General features: G+C 43.7%; 1 protein-coding gene across 1 annotated transcript in view; it reads left to right on the top strand.

Moving 5' to 3' along the window:
- Positions 1-17,179, top strand: part of LOC115126160 (interleukin-1 receptor accessory protein-like 1) — a 423,550-nt gene that overhangs the window by 280,401 nt on the left and 125,970 nt on the right. The gene's annotated exons all lie outside the window — the stretch shown is intronic.

Below are 17,179 nucleotides of genomic sequence, written 5' to 3'. Positions count from 1 at the left end.
CTTCTCAGCCATCTGGTCCTGCTTGTGGCATCTCTCTCTCTGTCTCTCTCTCTGTATGTCTCTCTCTCTCTCTGTATGTCTGTCTCTCTCTCTCTCTCTCTCTCTCTGTCTGTCTGTCTGTCTGTCTGTCTGTCTGTCTGTCTGTCTGTCTGTCTGTCTGTCTGTCTGTCTGTCTGTCTGTCTGTCTGTCTGTCTGTCTCTCTGTCTCTGTCTCTGTCTCTGTCTCTCTCTCTCTTTCTCTCTCTCTCTCTCTCTCTCCTTCTGGTTTGAGTGTCATCTCATGCATTGATTCTCACTGTACATGACTAGAACAGCACTCTCCCAAAGGACTGTTACATTATTGATGTCCGGCACCGTTCCTCACAAGGAAAAAACTGTGACAGCGGGAGAAACTTTCTGGCTTCATCCCCAAATAATGCACGGCCATTTTGACTCGGCATTCGGCAGCAGATGATTTTTGGCCCTTTTTTCCTGGGAAAAAAAGTGTGATCCTTCAATTAGGCCAATATGTTAATATAACATGTGCCTGTTTTGTTCCCAGTCCCTTTGATATTTTCATAAATCTTCAAACCTTCACTGAGGTATATGCCTGGTCCACTCATTCTCCTCTCATTCCCATGTGGAAGATTGCTGAACACACACACACGTGCGCGCACACACATATCAAACGAAAACACACAAATACACACACACACACACACAGATCTGATCAATAACCATTACACAGGTAGATCCAGTCCCTACTATAGGCTAGAGTTAACTCTCTCCCTCAGGCCCCTACACTGGTCTTTCCCATGCTTAATCAGATTACAGAAAAGTTATTGAGTTCTCTGGCTTTGAAATCTCTATACAGGTACCCTCAGTGACTGATTGTCTAGCAGCAGCAGATTGTATTGTACCTGGAAGGTTAATGACAGTACTGGTGCAATGCAACATAATGGATGGCCCTATACTGTAATATGCACATGGGGAGGTCCTGCTATTTCACATCTCCAACCCCCAGAACCATGGAATGACTGCAGTGACCCTGGGACATAGCTATTATGCAAACTGAAGTGCTCCCGACCCAGGCATTAGCATTTTTGCTTGATTCATCGTTGGACAATTCTATTGATGGATAAGAACTTCCCCATGGGGGGTAGCCATGAATTCAGATACACTCACTGTAAAGACAGCGGGCATTGATTTCATTTCAACGATTATGACTAGCGATGGATTCAGGGCAATGACCTGTGATCTACTGAAGTACCGTGGCCACCAGAGGACAAACATGAATTGAGCAATTACCCATAGAAAAAGATGTTAATCCAAATCAAAAGCTGATTGGAGGAGGATTAATCAAAGCCAGTGAGGAGTATGGGCACTTCCTTCCCTTCTCTCAGCAGGCCAGTGATTGGATTAGACTGTCATGCATAAACAGACCAGATGTATTTTCAGAGTTACATTTTGTGTTTGTATAGAAAATATATTGATCTGGGAAATACATTTCAATGGAGGAGTTTCAATATTGAGTCTGTCTTTCCTTTAGTAGTTAGCTTCAGGCTTTATGGAAGGAAGAATCTGACACATCAGTGTCTTCTTAAAGCTGGGTGTTGAGTTTTCAGATGCACAACATGTTGTGATTGACAGCTCTGAAGATCGGTTGCCATGGGCATCTCTGATCCAGTCTGGCTGATGATGTCATCAAGGCACGCCACATCCACCTGCTGCAGCAGCAGTTGCTATGGAGACCTAGTTTTGTGGTGCAGGAATGCAGCCAGGCAGCCCTGAAGCAGACAGAGACACAGAGAGTGTCAGACCGCATAAGGAGAACCACCGTTCACTAGGATTTACAGATTCCCAGGTTTTGAGTTCATACCAAGTAATACGATGCGTAATGTAGGTTATATGGTGTTGTGCAATGAAAAGACCTTGACCCATGTAGTGTGTAAACAGGCGATAACTGGATGTGCTGGTGGACCTCATCCTCTCCAATGATCCAGCTTACTACATGAGCTGGCTGGGCTTTATAACACCTGGCTTTTACAAATGAAATGTCTCAAACGTAAACTAGTAACTGTGGTGTTTTGCTGTTTCAATACAGAGCTCTGTGACCATACGAGACCTAAGCTACTCTGTAATAGCTGGGTTCCATCTCTCATGAAATGGAGGCCCTGCATAATTATTATCACCTTCTGTCAGTCCTTGTTCCTTTTTACTTAGTCCCCTAAAATACACACACACACACGGACACACATTGAATACCATCTGCAACAACTTAGTCCCTTTTGATCAGCAAGGGGTAATAATCAATGACCCATGCAAATGTGCTTACAAGTTAATGGCCTTCCCTTCCATCCACTGGCTTCAGATGTTGTGTTGTTTTTGAATGGCTCAGGGTAATTACCGACTCCATTTTGGCTCAGGGTAATTACCGACTCCATTTTGGGTCTGGATGCAGGAGGTAATTGTACCTGATGATTGTCCGTGAATCTCCAGTCCCATTATAATCTAATGTTAATAAAATTCGCCTCAGTGACTGACTGATAGAGGACAAGTAGAGCGACTTATCATAGACACATTAGGACAGGAACTTTTGTTTTGATATAAAAACATCCTGGAATCATCATCACCTGTTTTCTGAATAGAATAAATCACACAGAGCAAAGCTATTTTCTGCGGGGCGGCAGGGTGGCCTAGTGGTTGAGCGTTGGACTAGTAACCGAAAAGTTGCCAGTTCAAATCCCCCAAGCTGACAAGGTACATACAGTGGGGCAAAAAAGTATTTAGTCAGCCACCAATTGTGCAAGTTCTCCCACTTAAAAAGATGAGAGAAGCCTGTAATTTTCATCATAGGTACACTTCAACTATGAAAAAAAAATATCCAGAAAATCACATTGTAAGATTTTTTATGAATTTATTTGCAAATTATGGTGGAAAATAAGTATTTGGTCAATAACAAAAATGTATCTAAATACTTTGTTATATACCCTTTGTTGGCAATGACAGAGGTCAAACGTTTTCTGTAAGTCTTCACAAGGTTTTCACACACTGTTGCTGGTATTTTAGCCCATTCCTCCATGCAGATCTCCTCTAGAGCAGTGATGTTTTGGGGCTGTTGCTGGGCAACACCGACTTTCAACTCCCTCCAAAGATTTTCTATGGGGTTGAGATCTGGACACTGGCTAGGCCACTCCAGGACCTTGAAATGCTTCTTACGAAGCCACTCCTTCGTTGTCCGGGCGGTGTGTTTGGGATCATTGTCATGCTGAAAGACCCAGCCACATTTCATCTTCAATGCCCTTGCTGATGGAAGGAGGTTTTCACTCAAAATCTCACGATACATGGCCCCATTCATTCTTTCCTTTACACGGATCAGTCGTCCTGGTCCCTTTTCAGAAAAACAGCCCCAAAGCATGATGTTTCCACCTCCATGCTTCACAGTAGGTATGGTGTTCTTTGGATGCAACTCAGCATTCTTTGTCCTCCAAACACGACGAGTTGAGTTTTTACCAAAAAGTTATATTTTGGTTTCATCTGACCATATGACATTCTCCCAATCTTCTTCTGGATGATCCAAATGCTCTCTAGCAAACTTCAGACGGGCCTGGACATGTACTGGCTTAAGCAGGGGGACACGTCTGGCACTGCAAGATTTGAGTCCCTGGCGGCGTAGTGTGTTACTGATGGTAGGCTTTGTTACTTTGGTCCCAGCTCTCTGCAGGTCATTCACTAGATCCCCCCCGTGTGGTTCTGGGATTTTTGCTCACCGTTCTTGTAATCATTTTGCCCCCACGGGGTGAGATCTTGCGTGGAGCCCCAGATCGAGGGAGATTATCAGTGGTCTTGTATGTCTTCTATTTCCTAATAATTGCTCCCACAGTTGATTTCTTCAAACCAAGCTGCTTACCTATTGCAGATTCAGTCTTCCCAGCCTGGTGCAGGTCTACAATTTTGTTTCTGGTGTCTTTTGACAGCTCTTTGGTCTTGGCCATAGTGGAGTTTGGAGTGTGACTGTTTGAGGTTGTGGACAGGTGTCTTTTATACTGATAACAAGTTCAAACAGATGCCATTAATACAGATAACGAGTGGAGGACAGAGGAGCCTCTTAAAGAAGAAGTTACAGGTCTGTGAGAGCCAGAAATCTTGCTTGTTTGTAGGTGACCAAATACTTATTTTCCACCATAATTTGCAAATCAATTCATAAAAAAATTCAGGATTTTTTTCCTCATTTTGTCTGTCATAGTTGAAGTGTACCTATGATGAAAGTTACAGGCCTCTCTCATCTTTTCGAGTGGGAGAACTTGCACAATCGGTGGCTGACTAAATACTTTTTTGCCCCACTGTATCTGTCGATCTGCCCCTGAACAGGCAGTTCACCCGCTGTTCCTAGGCCGTCATTGAAAATAAGAATTTGTTCTTAACTGACTTGCCTAGTTAAATAAAGGTAAAAAAATAAAATAATAATAATGTGTGTCAGAGATCATATAGATACATATTTACAGTAATTGAAGAGTCCACGTCATTGGTCAATCAGCAGTGACATCACTGGTGTCTTCCGTAATGAGGTCATCTGATTGGATGGACACTTCCTGACCTTGCTTATGTGTTCACAGCATGACACACACACACACACACTCGTACACACTCACACACACACACAAACAGGCACCCCCACAAACACACACACACGCACACACACACTCATACACACAGCCACACACAAGTCAACAGCAGCAGAGGGCTTTATCACCTTAATGGGCTGTTAAATGTCATTATGACCCAACTGACTTAAGATAAAACATGACCAAGGTTATTGATTCAAGGTTGCCCGGCCTGTCACTCATGTCATTTAATGGCAATCAGTCTTAAAGAGGAAAAATTCCATTAAAACTTTTATTGAGTGTTCGTCTAAAGGAGGATTGGAGGGGAGATCTAACTTAAGTCATCCAGTTGATAGGTTAAAGAAAAAGAAAAATAAGTTTATAGCTGCTCTTTATGGATATTGATTGTGATTGATTCTGTCGTCAGCATCATTATGATTGTCTGGCTAGGTCATACGTGCAATCCGTTTCAATTTGTCTGCTGTGATTTTCACCTCTCTCCCTGTTGGATCTCTGCACCCCTGGGGATCAATAACTAGACAGGACATCATGCTAGCTACCATTAGAGAACAATTAGCTGGCATGCCCCATGTGTGCTCTCTCTCTCTCTCTGTCTCTGTCTCTCTCTCTCTGTCTCTCTCTCTCTCTCGCTCTCTCTGTCAATGTCAATTCAATTCAGTAGACTTTATTGACATGGCAAGTTAAATGACTTATATTGTCAAAGTACACATATAACTAAACATGGTGGGTCCAACACCAATAAGGCATCAATAATACTAGTAGTAGTGGAAATGTGATTACCATTAGCATTAACTACAACAACAATATTAATGAGAATAACAATACATTAAAGCAATAGCAGTAGACCAGTCTCAACATGACTGGGAAGACACATAACATGGTATGAAAACAAAAACAAAATGGGAAATATTATTGACATTACATTGCACTTTTCACTAGCTGTCCCTCAGGTCGTGGCAGGAAGACACATATTTGGCTCCCAAAACTGCACATTTGGGCTTTTACCCAATAAATATTAGATGTTTTCTTCATCTTTTATAGTTTCAAATGATTTGTACTGAATGATAATTTTGGGAAAGAAAGATTCACTTAGGTCTGAGTATTTGTCACAGTGTAATGGGAAATGCAGCTCTGTCTCTACCTCTCCCTTGGAGCAGAGTGAGCACAGCCTGTCCTCTCTGGGCAGCCTGGTTTGTCTGTGACGACCGGTCTCTATGGCCAGACTGTGCTCACTGAGTCTGTACCTAGTCAGTGTTTTCCTCAGTTTTCTATCAGTCACAGTGGTTTCTGTCTCTCTTGCTCTCTCTTTCTGTCGCTCTCTCGTCGTGTCACTTCACAGTGTGTAATGCGCATCGCTTCAGATTTAGAGTCCTATTTATCAACCAGGTCAACCAACCCTGTGGCCTAGAGATCCCCCTCCCTCCTTTTAGTGTGATCATCTGAGCCTGCAGAGGTGCATTATGGGGAGCTCAGCTCAACTCAACCACCTTGACTGTGATCTGGTGACCAGGGTCAGAATGGAACTTTATGTCACAGCAACCTTCTCTGTTTCTGAATTTGATGGAATGACGGAAGAACCCCAGAAGACAGATGACTTGAAAGAGAGATATAATATTAATATGCTTGCATTTATTTATATTTCATAACTTTATACATCTGTGTGAAGATTGTATAATCATATATATAATCCCGCACACGTACTTGATATCAACCAAATGTCACGGGCGTCGTAAGAAGTGGACCAAGGTACAGCGTGGTGAAGTTACATATTCCTTTTTATTAGAATGTCGCCAACAAAAACAATCAACAATACAACCCGACTGTGATGCTTAAGAGGGCTATAGTGCCCCTAACAAAGATAACTTCCCACAATCACACCAGGGAAAAGGCTGCCTAAGTATGATTCCCAATCAGAGACAACGATAGACAGCTGTCCCTGATTGAGAACTATACCCGGCCAAAACATAGAAATAACAAAACATAGAAAACAGAACATAGAATGCCCACCCAAATCACACCCTGACCAAACCAAAATAGAGACATAAAAAGGCTCTCTCAGGTCAGGGCGTGACACCAAATGCATTAATGTCAAACGACAACTGTGCGATTCAATAAAAGCATGAATGACAACTTCAACTCTGCATCTCTATTGATTCATCCACAGCCTTAGGTCTACATTGGCTACATTTGAAGGGTTCTTCTATTGGTTGTTGAAATCCCTTCAGGACAGTAGAGCTGATTATCACCGCGTTTACACTGTGTTCTAATCCGGCCCCCAGGGGAATGGGCATGCTTCTTGGTTTTTGATCCTATTCACAGGTTACAGTAACGTAACGACACTGAAAACATGGTGATGCGCTACAGCTGTAGGCTACATTCACCGCGTGATACTTCAGCCACCCTGTTCCTTTCCCTGTGAAACATAGATCTCTGAGATTAGCCTCAGCGGTTAACTAACAACACGGGACTCTGAAGAATGAAGAGAACCCCTCAATTACAGAAGGATTAGCTGAGCCCATCTGCATGTCTGCTTGACTAGCTCGTCGTGATCCTTCAGGGTAGAGGATGAAATGCAATGTGATGGACACGCTGCTTGACTTTGGGAGGTTGGGAGCTCAGGCAAAAAAAAGTATTTCATGTCTCAGCACTTGGAGAGGAATAGTGTTAGGGAGTGATGGGATAGGCTAAGTAGATTGTTCATTTCTGAAATATGTGCTGCTTCAAAGTGACCTAGTTTCTAACTCGTCTTTCCATGAGCTTATCTCAAACTTGGTCGTTTTTCCTTCTTAGTAGAAATGCAGCAGGGTTTGAGCTCATTACTGTTTGCTTGGGAAATAGGACATAAAACAGTCCTGTGCCTGCAGTGCTGTTGATTAGCCATTGGAAGCAGACAAAAAGGGCAACGGAAGATTGCCAGGTTGGAACAAACCAGACAGCGCCATCATTAGTCTGCTCTTGTTGTGAAAGCCCTTCTCTCACATAGCAGGGGTCCAACTGTAAGCTGCAATAAGGTCTCCACAAAGATCATTGTGACACTGCAAGAGAGCTCACTTGGATTTATATACCTTTATGTTTTGTACAGTTTGCATTGTTTCATGGATTAAAATGAATTCTAATGTGCACTGTCACACAGCACAATAAGTGACTTTTCAGTCCCATTTTTGTTAAGTAAAATCACTCGATCTGAATCGCTGATCATTAACAATGTGTCACGAGTTGATTGATTGATTGAATTTATGACTGACTGATGAATGGATCAGGCTTATCATTTAACGTCAACATTTATTTCAACTGCTTGGGTTTGGATGGCGATTCGACCTCATGAAATCAGTATCTCCCTTGGCGATCTGCTATGGGGCAGAAATGCAGGTCATTGTTCTGGACATTATGCAGAATCAACACGGCTACTGTGACAGTTGTATAGCTGTTTCGCTTCAGCAGGACTGGTCTGATGAAAGTGCTTCAGCGAATTGAACAAGGTCTTATTTAATGATGCGTTGTAATACCAAGGATGCCTGAGCTGCCCACCAACATGTATTCTTTTGTCATTTGTTTCGTTGTTTGGCACCCCATGGCCACAGACATTATAAGCCTTGTTCTTTTTCAGAGAACAAAACGTCAACCTTCTGTTGTTGTCAGCTTCCGACAACGTGAACTTTAAGACAAAAGTACTGTCTCCGTGTTCTGTGCTTTCACACTCTTCTGGAATCAAAAGGAGCAATTTTCTGCGACTTAAAAATGTAGATTTGGAACGTACACCAATAGTCTAGTCCCTCTAGTCGCCATCCCTCCTGGTGCTATAGTAACTAGCCCACTGTCCTTCCTCTATCCCCTACCTCTGATTTTGATTCACTGTACTGTAAGATTGCTTTGATTGAAACTGGCTGTTAATCTTCTTCCCCGCGCGTTAAACTCCGCCCGTGGGCTAAGCCTTCCATACTGAACGTTCCACACTGGCTCAAGCACCCGAAGACAAACGTTGTTGGGGCAGAATATAAGGTCATCCACCCGAATAAGGCTGTGCTCTTTGCAGACTCTAACCATGGCAGGCAGTGGAGGCAGTCGCCAGGGAACACATGTCATTAACAGACTGAACGCGTGTACCCCGGTGGGCGCTAATTGTGTTATTTCTCAATTTGCTTCCCCTACACACAGACTGAACGCGGCCTGTTGAGTGACGGGCGAGAGATTAAGCACGGAAAACAAACACGCTGATTGTTGATCGGGAAAAAAATCCACATGAATGAAACCTAATTGAGGGGACGTGTAAACATTTGGATAAGTGGTGGAGGCAGAGAGTCGTTAGTGTGTTTCTGTGGTCTAATCAGACTAAAGGAAATACTGTGTGTAAAAGGTGATTGTCTATGTTTTAATTACAGATGACTTGAGGGTCATATTAAATATGTGAGACTGAATGGAGCATATTGCAGTTCAAACACCATCACTTCCTCATCCTGGACTTTTACGTCACTGTGAGGTTTCAGATCTATTTTCCAGGATCCAGGTCCAATATAACTACAGATTATGCTGTGTAAGACAATTTGTCTTATTTTAACAGGTGGTTTCCTTGTTACAGTGTAACGCCGGAGGGCACTGGCAGAATAGCCTACTTTGCAGAGCATAAATGACAGTGTGAGACAGGAAACTTAGAGGGATTGTAAAATGACAATCTGCAGTTGTAACATCCATTTCTGGATGTGTCAAGTGTGCTCCCTCTCCGGCCTCTAGGTCACCAGGCTGCTCATTAGGGTGCACAGGGTGTCACCAGCGTTACGCGCATAATGACACTCACCTGGACTCCATCACCTTGATAACCTGCCCTTTATACAGTGGTTTCTTCCCCAGTCGGTCATTGTTTCTGTTTCATGTCGGTGGCTGTTTGTGTTTCTTGTTTTGTTAATTTATGAAATGTATTCACTCCCTGAACTTGCTTCCCGACTCTCAACGTACATCGTTACAGGATGTATAAATTAATGATATGCACCTAAGGCTGTTACGGTGACCGTATTATCGCCACACCGGCGGTCACGACTCATAACGGCAGTCAAATTCCACGTGACTGTTTAGTCACGATAAATAGGCTTCTCCAAGTTCTGATGCTGCTGCTGGTCATTAGTAGCCTACCAAACTTGCTAACTGCCTGGTGCTTCTACACCTGCATTGCTTGTTGTTTGGGGTTATAGGCTGGGTTTCTGTACAGCACTTTGAGATATCAGCTGATCAAATAAATTTGATTTGATTTGGTACTCAACACTCTATTGTCCGTCTAATCACTCTGACATCATTGCAAATGTATTAAAAAATCAAATCAAACACTTCATGAGAGCCCATGAGCTCATGTTGCGCAACATTTCTATAGGCTATGTAATTGCGTGAGAAAACAGAGTGATGGCCTCTATTAAAAAGAGGAGGATCCCATCAGCTTTCTATAGGCTAGGCCTACTATATTTATTTCTCAACTTTCCTAATATTAAGCACATTGCTTCTCTTTACAACAGGAGTATAGCCCACCTGGCTGGCATGAAATAACCCACAGGGAAAATCGTCTTCCATTCGTTATTTAAGTGCATAGATGACATGTATTTTTTCCTGCTGCCCCCGTTTTGATACACGTGCATGATAATGGTCCATTCTAAATCAAAACATATTTCACACATATATTATTTAGTATACTATAATTGTGAGGTCATGGATGGTCTGTCCTTGCATCCATAGCTCTGTCTGTGAATTTGAGAGTGGTTACACTTCTCCAGCCCCTTCCCTCAGCTTTTTGCCAAAACAGGGGCCGGGAGATGGCTTTGTTATTGTTTCAACTGCTGATGGCCCCATAAACTGTGAAACATTAAGATGGAGCAATGCAAAATCACCCAAATAGTTAACTTGGTACCACACAGCTATACTGTATATATTTATTGAGTCATCTGTTCTACAGTTTACCTCCCACCTATCTTCCCTGCCTTCCTCCTTCCCTCCTGTCTGTTGGCAGCACCCACCCCCAGACTCCACTGAGCCCATGCAGCTAGCTAGCGCTGCTCCTGGGCTTAGCTACTCCTCCTCCTCACCTCCCTCCCTCCTCTCTTCTGGAGGTGGATCCAGGCTGTCTTCCCTCCCTCCCTCCTCTGGAGGTGGATCCAGGCTGTGTCTTCCCTTCCTCCCTCCTCTGGAGGTGGATCCAGGCTGTGTCTTCCCTTCCTCCCTCCTCTGGAGGTGGATCCAGGCTGTCTTCCCTCCCTCCCTCCTCTCCTCTGGAGGTGGATCCAGGCTGTCTTCTCTCCCTCCTCTCCTCTGGAGGTGGATCCAGGCTGTCTTCTCTCCCTCCCTCCTCTCCTCTGGAGGTGGATCCAGGCTGTCTTCCCTCCCTCCTCTCCTCTGGAGGGGGATCCAGGCTGCCTTCCCTCCCTCCCTCCTCTCCTCTGGAGGTGGATCCAGGCTGTCTTCCCTCCCTCCTCTCCTCTGGAGGGGGATCCAGGCTGCCTCCCCTCCCTCCCTCCTCTCCTCTGGAGGTGGATCCAGGCTGTCTTCCCTCCCTCCTCTCCTCTGGAGGGGGATCCAGGCTGCCTTCCCTCCCTCCCTCCTCTCCTCTGGAGGTGGATCCAGGCTGTTTTCCCTCCCTCCCTCCTCTCCTCTGGAGGTGGATCCAGGCTGTCTTCTCTCCCTCCTCTCCTCTGGAGGGGGATCCAGGCTGCCTCCCCTCCCTCCCTCCTCTCCTCTGGAGGGGGATCCAGGCTGGTTTCTGAACTCCTGCTGCTCCCCCTCCTACACAGCTGTGTGTGGGCCGAATCCAAGCCCCAAGGCTGCATGGGCTCCTGCATGGCAGAAAGGCTCGGGTCTTCACTGGGCTATGCAGTAATAAGTGAGACTCTAAAGCCCAACTCCATGGTGTCTCTGATAACAGCAAGTGGTTGAGTAAAGAGAGAGTGCTTCTGGAGAGGTGCTGGGAGAGAGAGAAAGAGAGAGAAAGAGAGAGAAAGAGAGAGAAAGAGAGAGAAAGAGAGATGGAGACAGAGAGACAGAGAGAGAGAGAAAGAGAGACGGAGACAGAGAGACAGAGACAGAGAGAGAGAGAGAAATAGAGACGGAGACAGAGAGACAAAGCCAGAGAGAGAGAGAGAGAGAGAGAAAGAGAGACGGAGACAGAAAGACAGAAAGCCAGAGAGAGAGAGACAGAGAGACAGACAGAGAGCCAGAGAGAGAGACAGAGAGAGACAGAGAGACAGAGCCAGAGAGCCAGAGAGAGAGAGACAGAGACAGAGAGCCAGAGAGAGAGAGAGACAGAGACAGAGAGACAGAGAAAGAGAGACAGAGAGAGACAGAGAGACGGAGACAGAGAGAGAGAGACAGAGAGCCAGAGAGAGAGAGACAGAGAGACAGAGACAGAGAGACAGAGAGAGAGAGACAGAGACAGAGAGCCAGAGAGAGAGTAGAATAGTGGCTTGGTGTTAACCCTTACCTGACAATACCAAGGGATTGGTTTTTCAGTTCTTCTTCATCAATTCCTCTTTGCTAAATTCGCCGTAAAATAATTCTGAAGGAAAGACACCACAGGAGCACCTGAGGACCTCTGCACCTACACTATTGTAACTGATGTCAAGAAAGCAATTAAGAATTCAATTATGTGAAAATGCAAGTCGTCCTCTTGCATGTTATCTAAAGTTCACTGAAGTTCATTAAAACAATTTGCTAAAACTAACTATGCTGAATCTTTTCTGCAAAGGCTTAAAAACAAATTATTCTGTGGTTATTTTCTAACTTCTCCCTTGTTAGTTTCGCCCTAAAAGAACAAATTGCTTTTTAACAACATTTGCGGTGCAGGCTTTGTGTCGTCCACCTCATTTGTAACATGTCATTGAGACTAACAACGTCCCTGTTCTACATATTCTAATTAGCTTTTCTTTTCTCTCCTCTATCAAATTACGGTGAATTACTTGTTTGAGTGTGCGTACTGTGTATCTATGTGTATGTATGTGTGTGTGTGTGTGTGTGTGTGTGTGTGTGTGTGTGTGTGTGTGTGTGTGTGTGTGTGTGTGTGTGTGTGTGTGTGTTCATGCATATATAACACTATTATTTCCACAATGACAGTCCATATTTATGTGTGCCTGTCTGAATTATCAGAGAATAGATCCACTATTGGAACAAAAACATGTTGTTTACGTCATGAATAAGCTCATTATCATGGTCATCAATATGCCATTGCCTTCCTACAACTGACTTTCTAAAACTCCAACCACGGAGTCGAAAAGGGGTAACAGTTGAGGTGTAGGTAGATACTTACGGAGTGCCGTGTGAATCACTGCGGAGGGGCGGCTACACAGTTAAGGATCAATTAGCCGCCTTAATTAGGATCATTTGAGTCGACTTCATTAGATCTATTACCTCTCTGGCTGATAGAAAATGAGCCAAGTGATGCCGTTATTTGTGTTTACTAATTACAGTTGTTGTAGCGGGTGACTGTATCCTTAAGATGAATGCCTTACGAGTCCCTAAACACATACATACATACACCAACACACACCTACACACACAGAGAGAGACAGAGAGGGAGAGAGAGAGAGAGAGAGAGAGAGAGAGAGAGGGAGAGAAGAAATGGGCTGTGTTCCATTGTGTGTCATCTACTTGAATCAGTCATTGCTTATTATAGACTAATGATCTGGCTTTTCTAACGATCATAGTGCAGCAGTTTACCTAATGAGTGAAGTGGCGTTGTTTCTTTGATCGTGTGTGTGATGCTTTATCTTCAGATCTTTAGATGCATGACACTGTTTTGTGCTGATGTTACGGGGGAGGGGGGGGTTGACTGGGTTTCTTCATGGTGGAACATTGATAAACACCTTGCTATTTTCAGGAAAAGAGACTGTGATAAACTGGATTGTAATGACTAAGACTGGTGCATGCAGCACACAGACTGTAATGAAAACCTAAGATAATGTGAATAAGTCACCGTCTCTAGTTCCTTCTCTCCCCTGAACACACACACAAACACTTTAGCACACACACACACACACAATCTCTCGCTCTCTCACACACACACACACACACACTTTCTCTCACACACACACACACAAAAACACACACACACACACTTTCTCTCACACACACACATACAAAAACACACACATACCCAGGAGCCGGCTCGAGAAGCAGCATGCGGCTGATGTAAATTATCAGCCCAGATTGCTTTTCTTCAGTTAATCATCTCCTTTTATGTTATTCATTTGTCAGTAGTTATTGTTTGTCCAAGTAACGCAGTAGCAGTCTGATATGTAGTGCAGTGTAAATGCTGATGGGGACTGATGGTTTTGCAGGCAATGACTTGGCTGGAATTTACATTTACAATTACAGTCATGATACAATCCTCTCTCATCATAATTGCTGTGACTGGGATGTCAGATCAGATTGGGAACATGTTGGATTTTCTGTATAACAAATAGCACTTTGTCTCTGGGGTCAAGACCAATGAATCACATGTACTGTGTTCACAGCCCGTAATTACTGAGTTTAGACAACCCAAACTACCCTAACGACTGTAGAAGTTGTATTTGCAAGGACAGACTGTTCCCTTAGTCTGATTGACAAGCACAGAAAATGATGTGCAAAACGTTTAGCAATTTTGTGGTCTTCTGGATTCCATTTGAGTCCCTCTTGTTGTAATAGGATCTCTTCTGCCTCCTTGTCATAGCAGGAAGTTAAAACTAGTTCCCCTTAACTCAATGATCTCTGTGCTACAGTACAGACAGACAGACAAGCATTCACTTCCATTACATTTTCCATTCCCCACACTAAACCAACCTCCCTGAGTAAAAAAACACACACCGTACCGAGTAATGGTCCTCATTTCTATCAAGCCCATATGCTATTTCAGAGTGCTTGTGTGTTTGACCATGGAAGTGGAGGAGTGTTTGTGTCTCTCTCTCCCCGCACACAGAGAGAAACCAACGAGGGCCCTTTAAAATGGGATGTAGTGCTGACAATCCTTCAGTCGAGTCACAAAGAGACTCCTGGGTAAATAGCGACGGCCATGTTTGACTGTGAATTTATTCGAAGGTACATCCCTGTAATGAATTAACGTGGTGCCTTCCAGGTGATGCATTTCCCTTTATAGACTCAATTATCTGTGCCATAAAAGAGGCTGCTCTCCGGGATGGCTCGGTGAGGAAAAATACATAACTCCTTATAAGTACTTCATGAGGGGAGTGGGTTGAAGCTTATTGTGAGTGTACAGTACAAGTGGCAACAGGAAGTGAGACTCATAAACCTTGAGTGTACAGTACAAGTGGCAACAGGAAGTGAGACTCATAAACCTTGAGACACCTGAAAACCCACCTCTTTCAGGAATACCTAGGATAGGATAAAGTAATCCTTCTCACCCCCTTAAAAGATTTAGATGCACTATTGTAAAGTGGCTGTTCCACTGGATGTCTTAAGGTGAACGCACCAATTTGTAAGTCGCTCTGGATAAGAGCGTCTGCTAAATGACTTAAATGTAAATGTAAATGTTGAGTGTACAGTACAAGTGGCAACAGGAAGTGAGACTCATAAACCTTGAGTGTACAGTACAAGTGGCAACAGGAAGTAAGACTCATAAACCTTGAGTGTACAGTACAAGTGGCAACAGGAAGTGAGACTCATAAACCTTGAGTGTACAGTACAAGTGGCAACAGGAAGTGAGACTCATAAACATTGATGTTCTCACATAGATTTATTTACACATTTGATATGAAACTCTCATCAATGAACACTGAGGTTTTCTGTGATTTAGTGGTCTGTGTGTGAAGCCGATGACGATGGCGCCACTAACACTGTGTTCAACGTAGCTGATAGTCATGTTATCCAGTAGCTTAACTCATGAGAGGTTTACCATCATCCAGTCTTGTGGTCAGTCTATAGCTGACGGTCATCAGCTGTTGTAAGGGAGGGTGTTAATGAAGGATGACTCTATCTGTGCTTGACTCATCCATAACGTAACTGTTGTATTCACAACGATAACTCTGCGACAGCGGTTTCTAATCAACCATGTTGTTCTTTAGCTCAAACCCGAGTGACCGTTACAGAACAAAGCAATCCATCCCTTATCACAATACATCAGGCATAGCCCAACAATAACAGCACTGTCCAACTGTGTTCTAATATTACTCTCAATGCAGCACTGTAAACGTAGTGTGCAGACATAACAGCAACGCTGCATGAAACTGTTGTCTCAGGACTTTGAGAAGAGACCAACTAAGCCAGCTGTATGAAACTGTTGTCTCAGGACTATTAGAAGAGACCAACTAAGCCAGCTGTATGAAACTGTTGTCTCAGGACTATTAGAAGAGACCAACTAAGCCAGCTGTATGAAACTGTTGTCTCAGGACTATGAGAAGAGACCAACTAAGCCAGCTGTATGAAACTGTTGTCTCAGGACTATGAGAAGAGACCAACTAAGCCAGCTGTATGAAACTGTTGTCTCAGGACTATGAGAAGAGACCAACTAAGCCAGCTGTATGAAACTGTTGTCTCAGGACTATGAGAAGAGACCAACTAAGCCAGCTGTATGAAACTGTTGTCTCAGGACTATGAGAAGAGACCAACTAAGCCAGCTGTATGAAACTGTTGTCTCAGGACTATGAGAAGAGACCAACTAAGCCAGCTGTATGAAACTGTTGTCTCAGGACTATGAGAAGAGACCAACTAAGCCAGCTGTATGAAACTGTTGTCTCAGGACTATGAGAAGAGACCAACTAAGCCAGCTGTATGAAACTGTTGTCTCAGGACTATGAGAAGAGACCAACTAAGCCAGCTGTATGAACCACCATGTTTAAGACCAAATGGTTTTTGGTTGAGAATAGCTGTTTTAGTACTCTGACAAAATACATGACAAGGAACATCAACACTACTGTAAATCCTCAGTGAATATACAGAGATATCCAAATGCCTACACTACTGTAAATCCTCAGTGAATGTACAGAGATATCCAAATGCCTACACTACTGTAAATCCTCAGTGAATGTACAGAGATATCCAAATGCCTACACTACTGTAAATCCTCAGTGAATGTACAGAGATATCCAAATGCCTACACTACTGTAAATCCTCAGTGAATGTACAGAGATATCCAAATGCCTACACTACTGTAAATCCTCAGTGAATGTACAGAGATATCCAAATGCCTACTGTATCTATCGGATCAATAGTTTGAACATCAACACGACTTTTGGTTCGATACTGACTCACACACTGTATGTGCCAGAGGAATTGTGTGTTTACAGTACCGGTTTGGATTTGAAAGGCTAACAGAATACCAGAGGCAGTTTGTCTTTGTGCTGGAGAGTATTGCCCACATAGATCTTATTTCAAATATATAGCGCAACCCTGGAGAAAGCCACTTTATTTTAATGTGACAGGTATTGGATTTGCTGAAGAGCGTATATTTAAATGTGCTTGAACTTGGCACATTTAAGCGGTTTGCACTTTTTCTGCTTGTGGTGCAGATCTGCAGTGAAATGACTTTTTCCTGGTTCCATGGTGCAGTACTGTCGCCCTCTCCTTTCCACTCAGCTCTCTCCCATGAAGGCTCTTCAACTTCTCTTCTGTTGAAT

Source organism: Oncorhynchus nerka, linkage group LG5 (genome assembly GCF_034236695.1).
Source record: "Oncorhynchus nerka isolate Pitt River linkage group LG5, Oner_Uvic_2.0, whole genome shotgun sequence".
NCBI lineage: Eukaryota > Metazoa > Chordata > Actinopteri > Salmoniformes > Salmonidae > Oncorhynchus > Oncorhynchus nerka.
The sequence above is the reverse complement of the archived record's forward strand: the minus strand, read 5'-3'. Positions and strand labels throughout refer to the sequence as shown.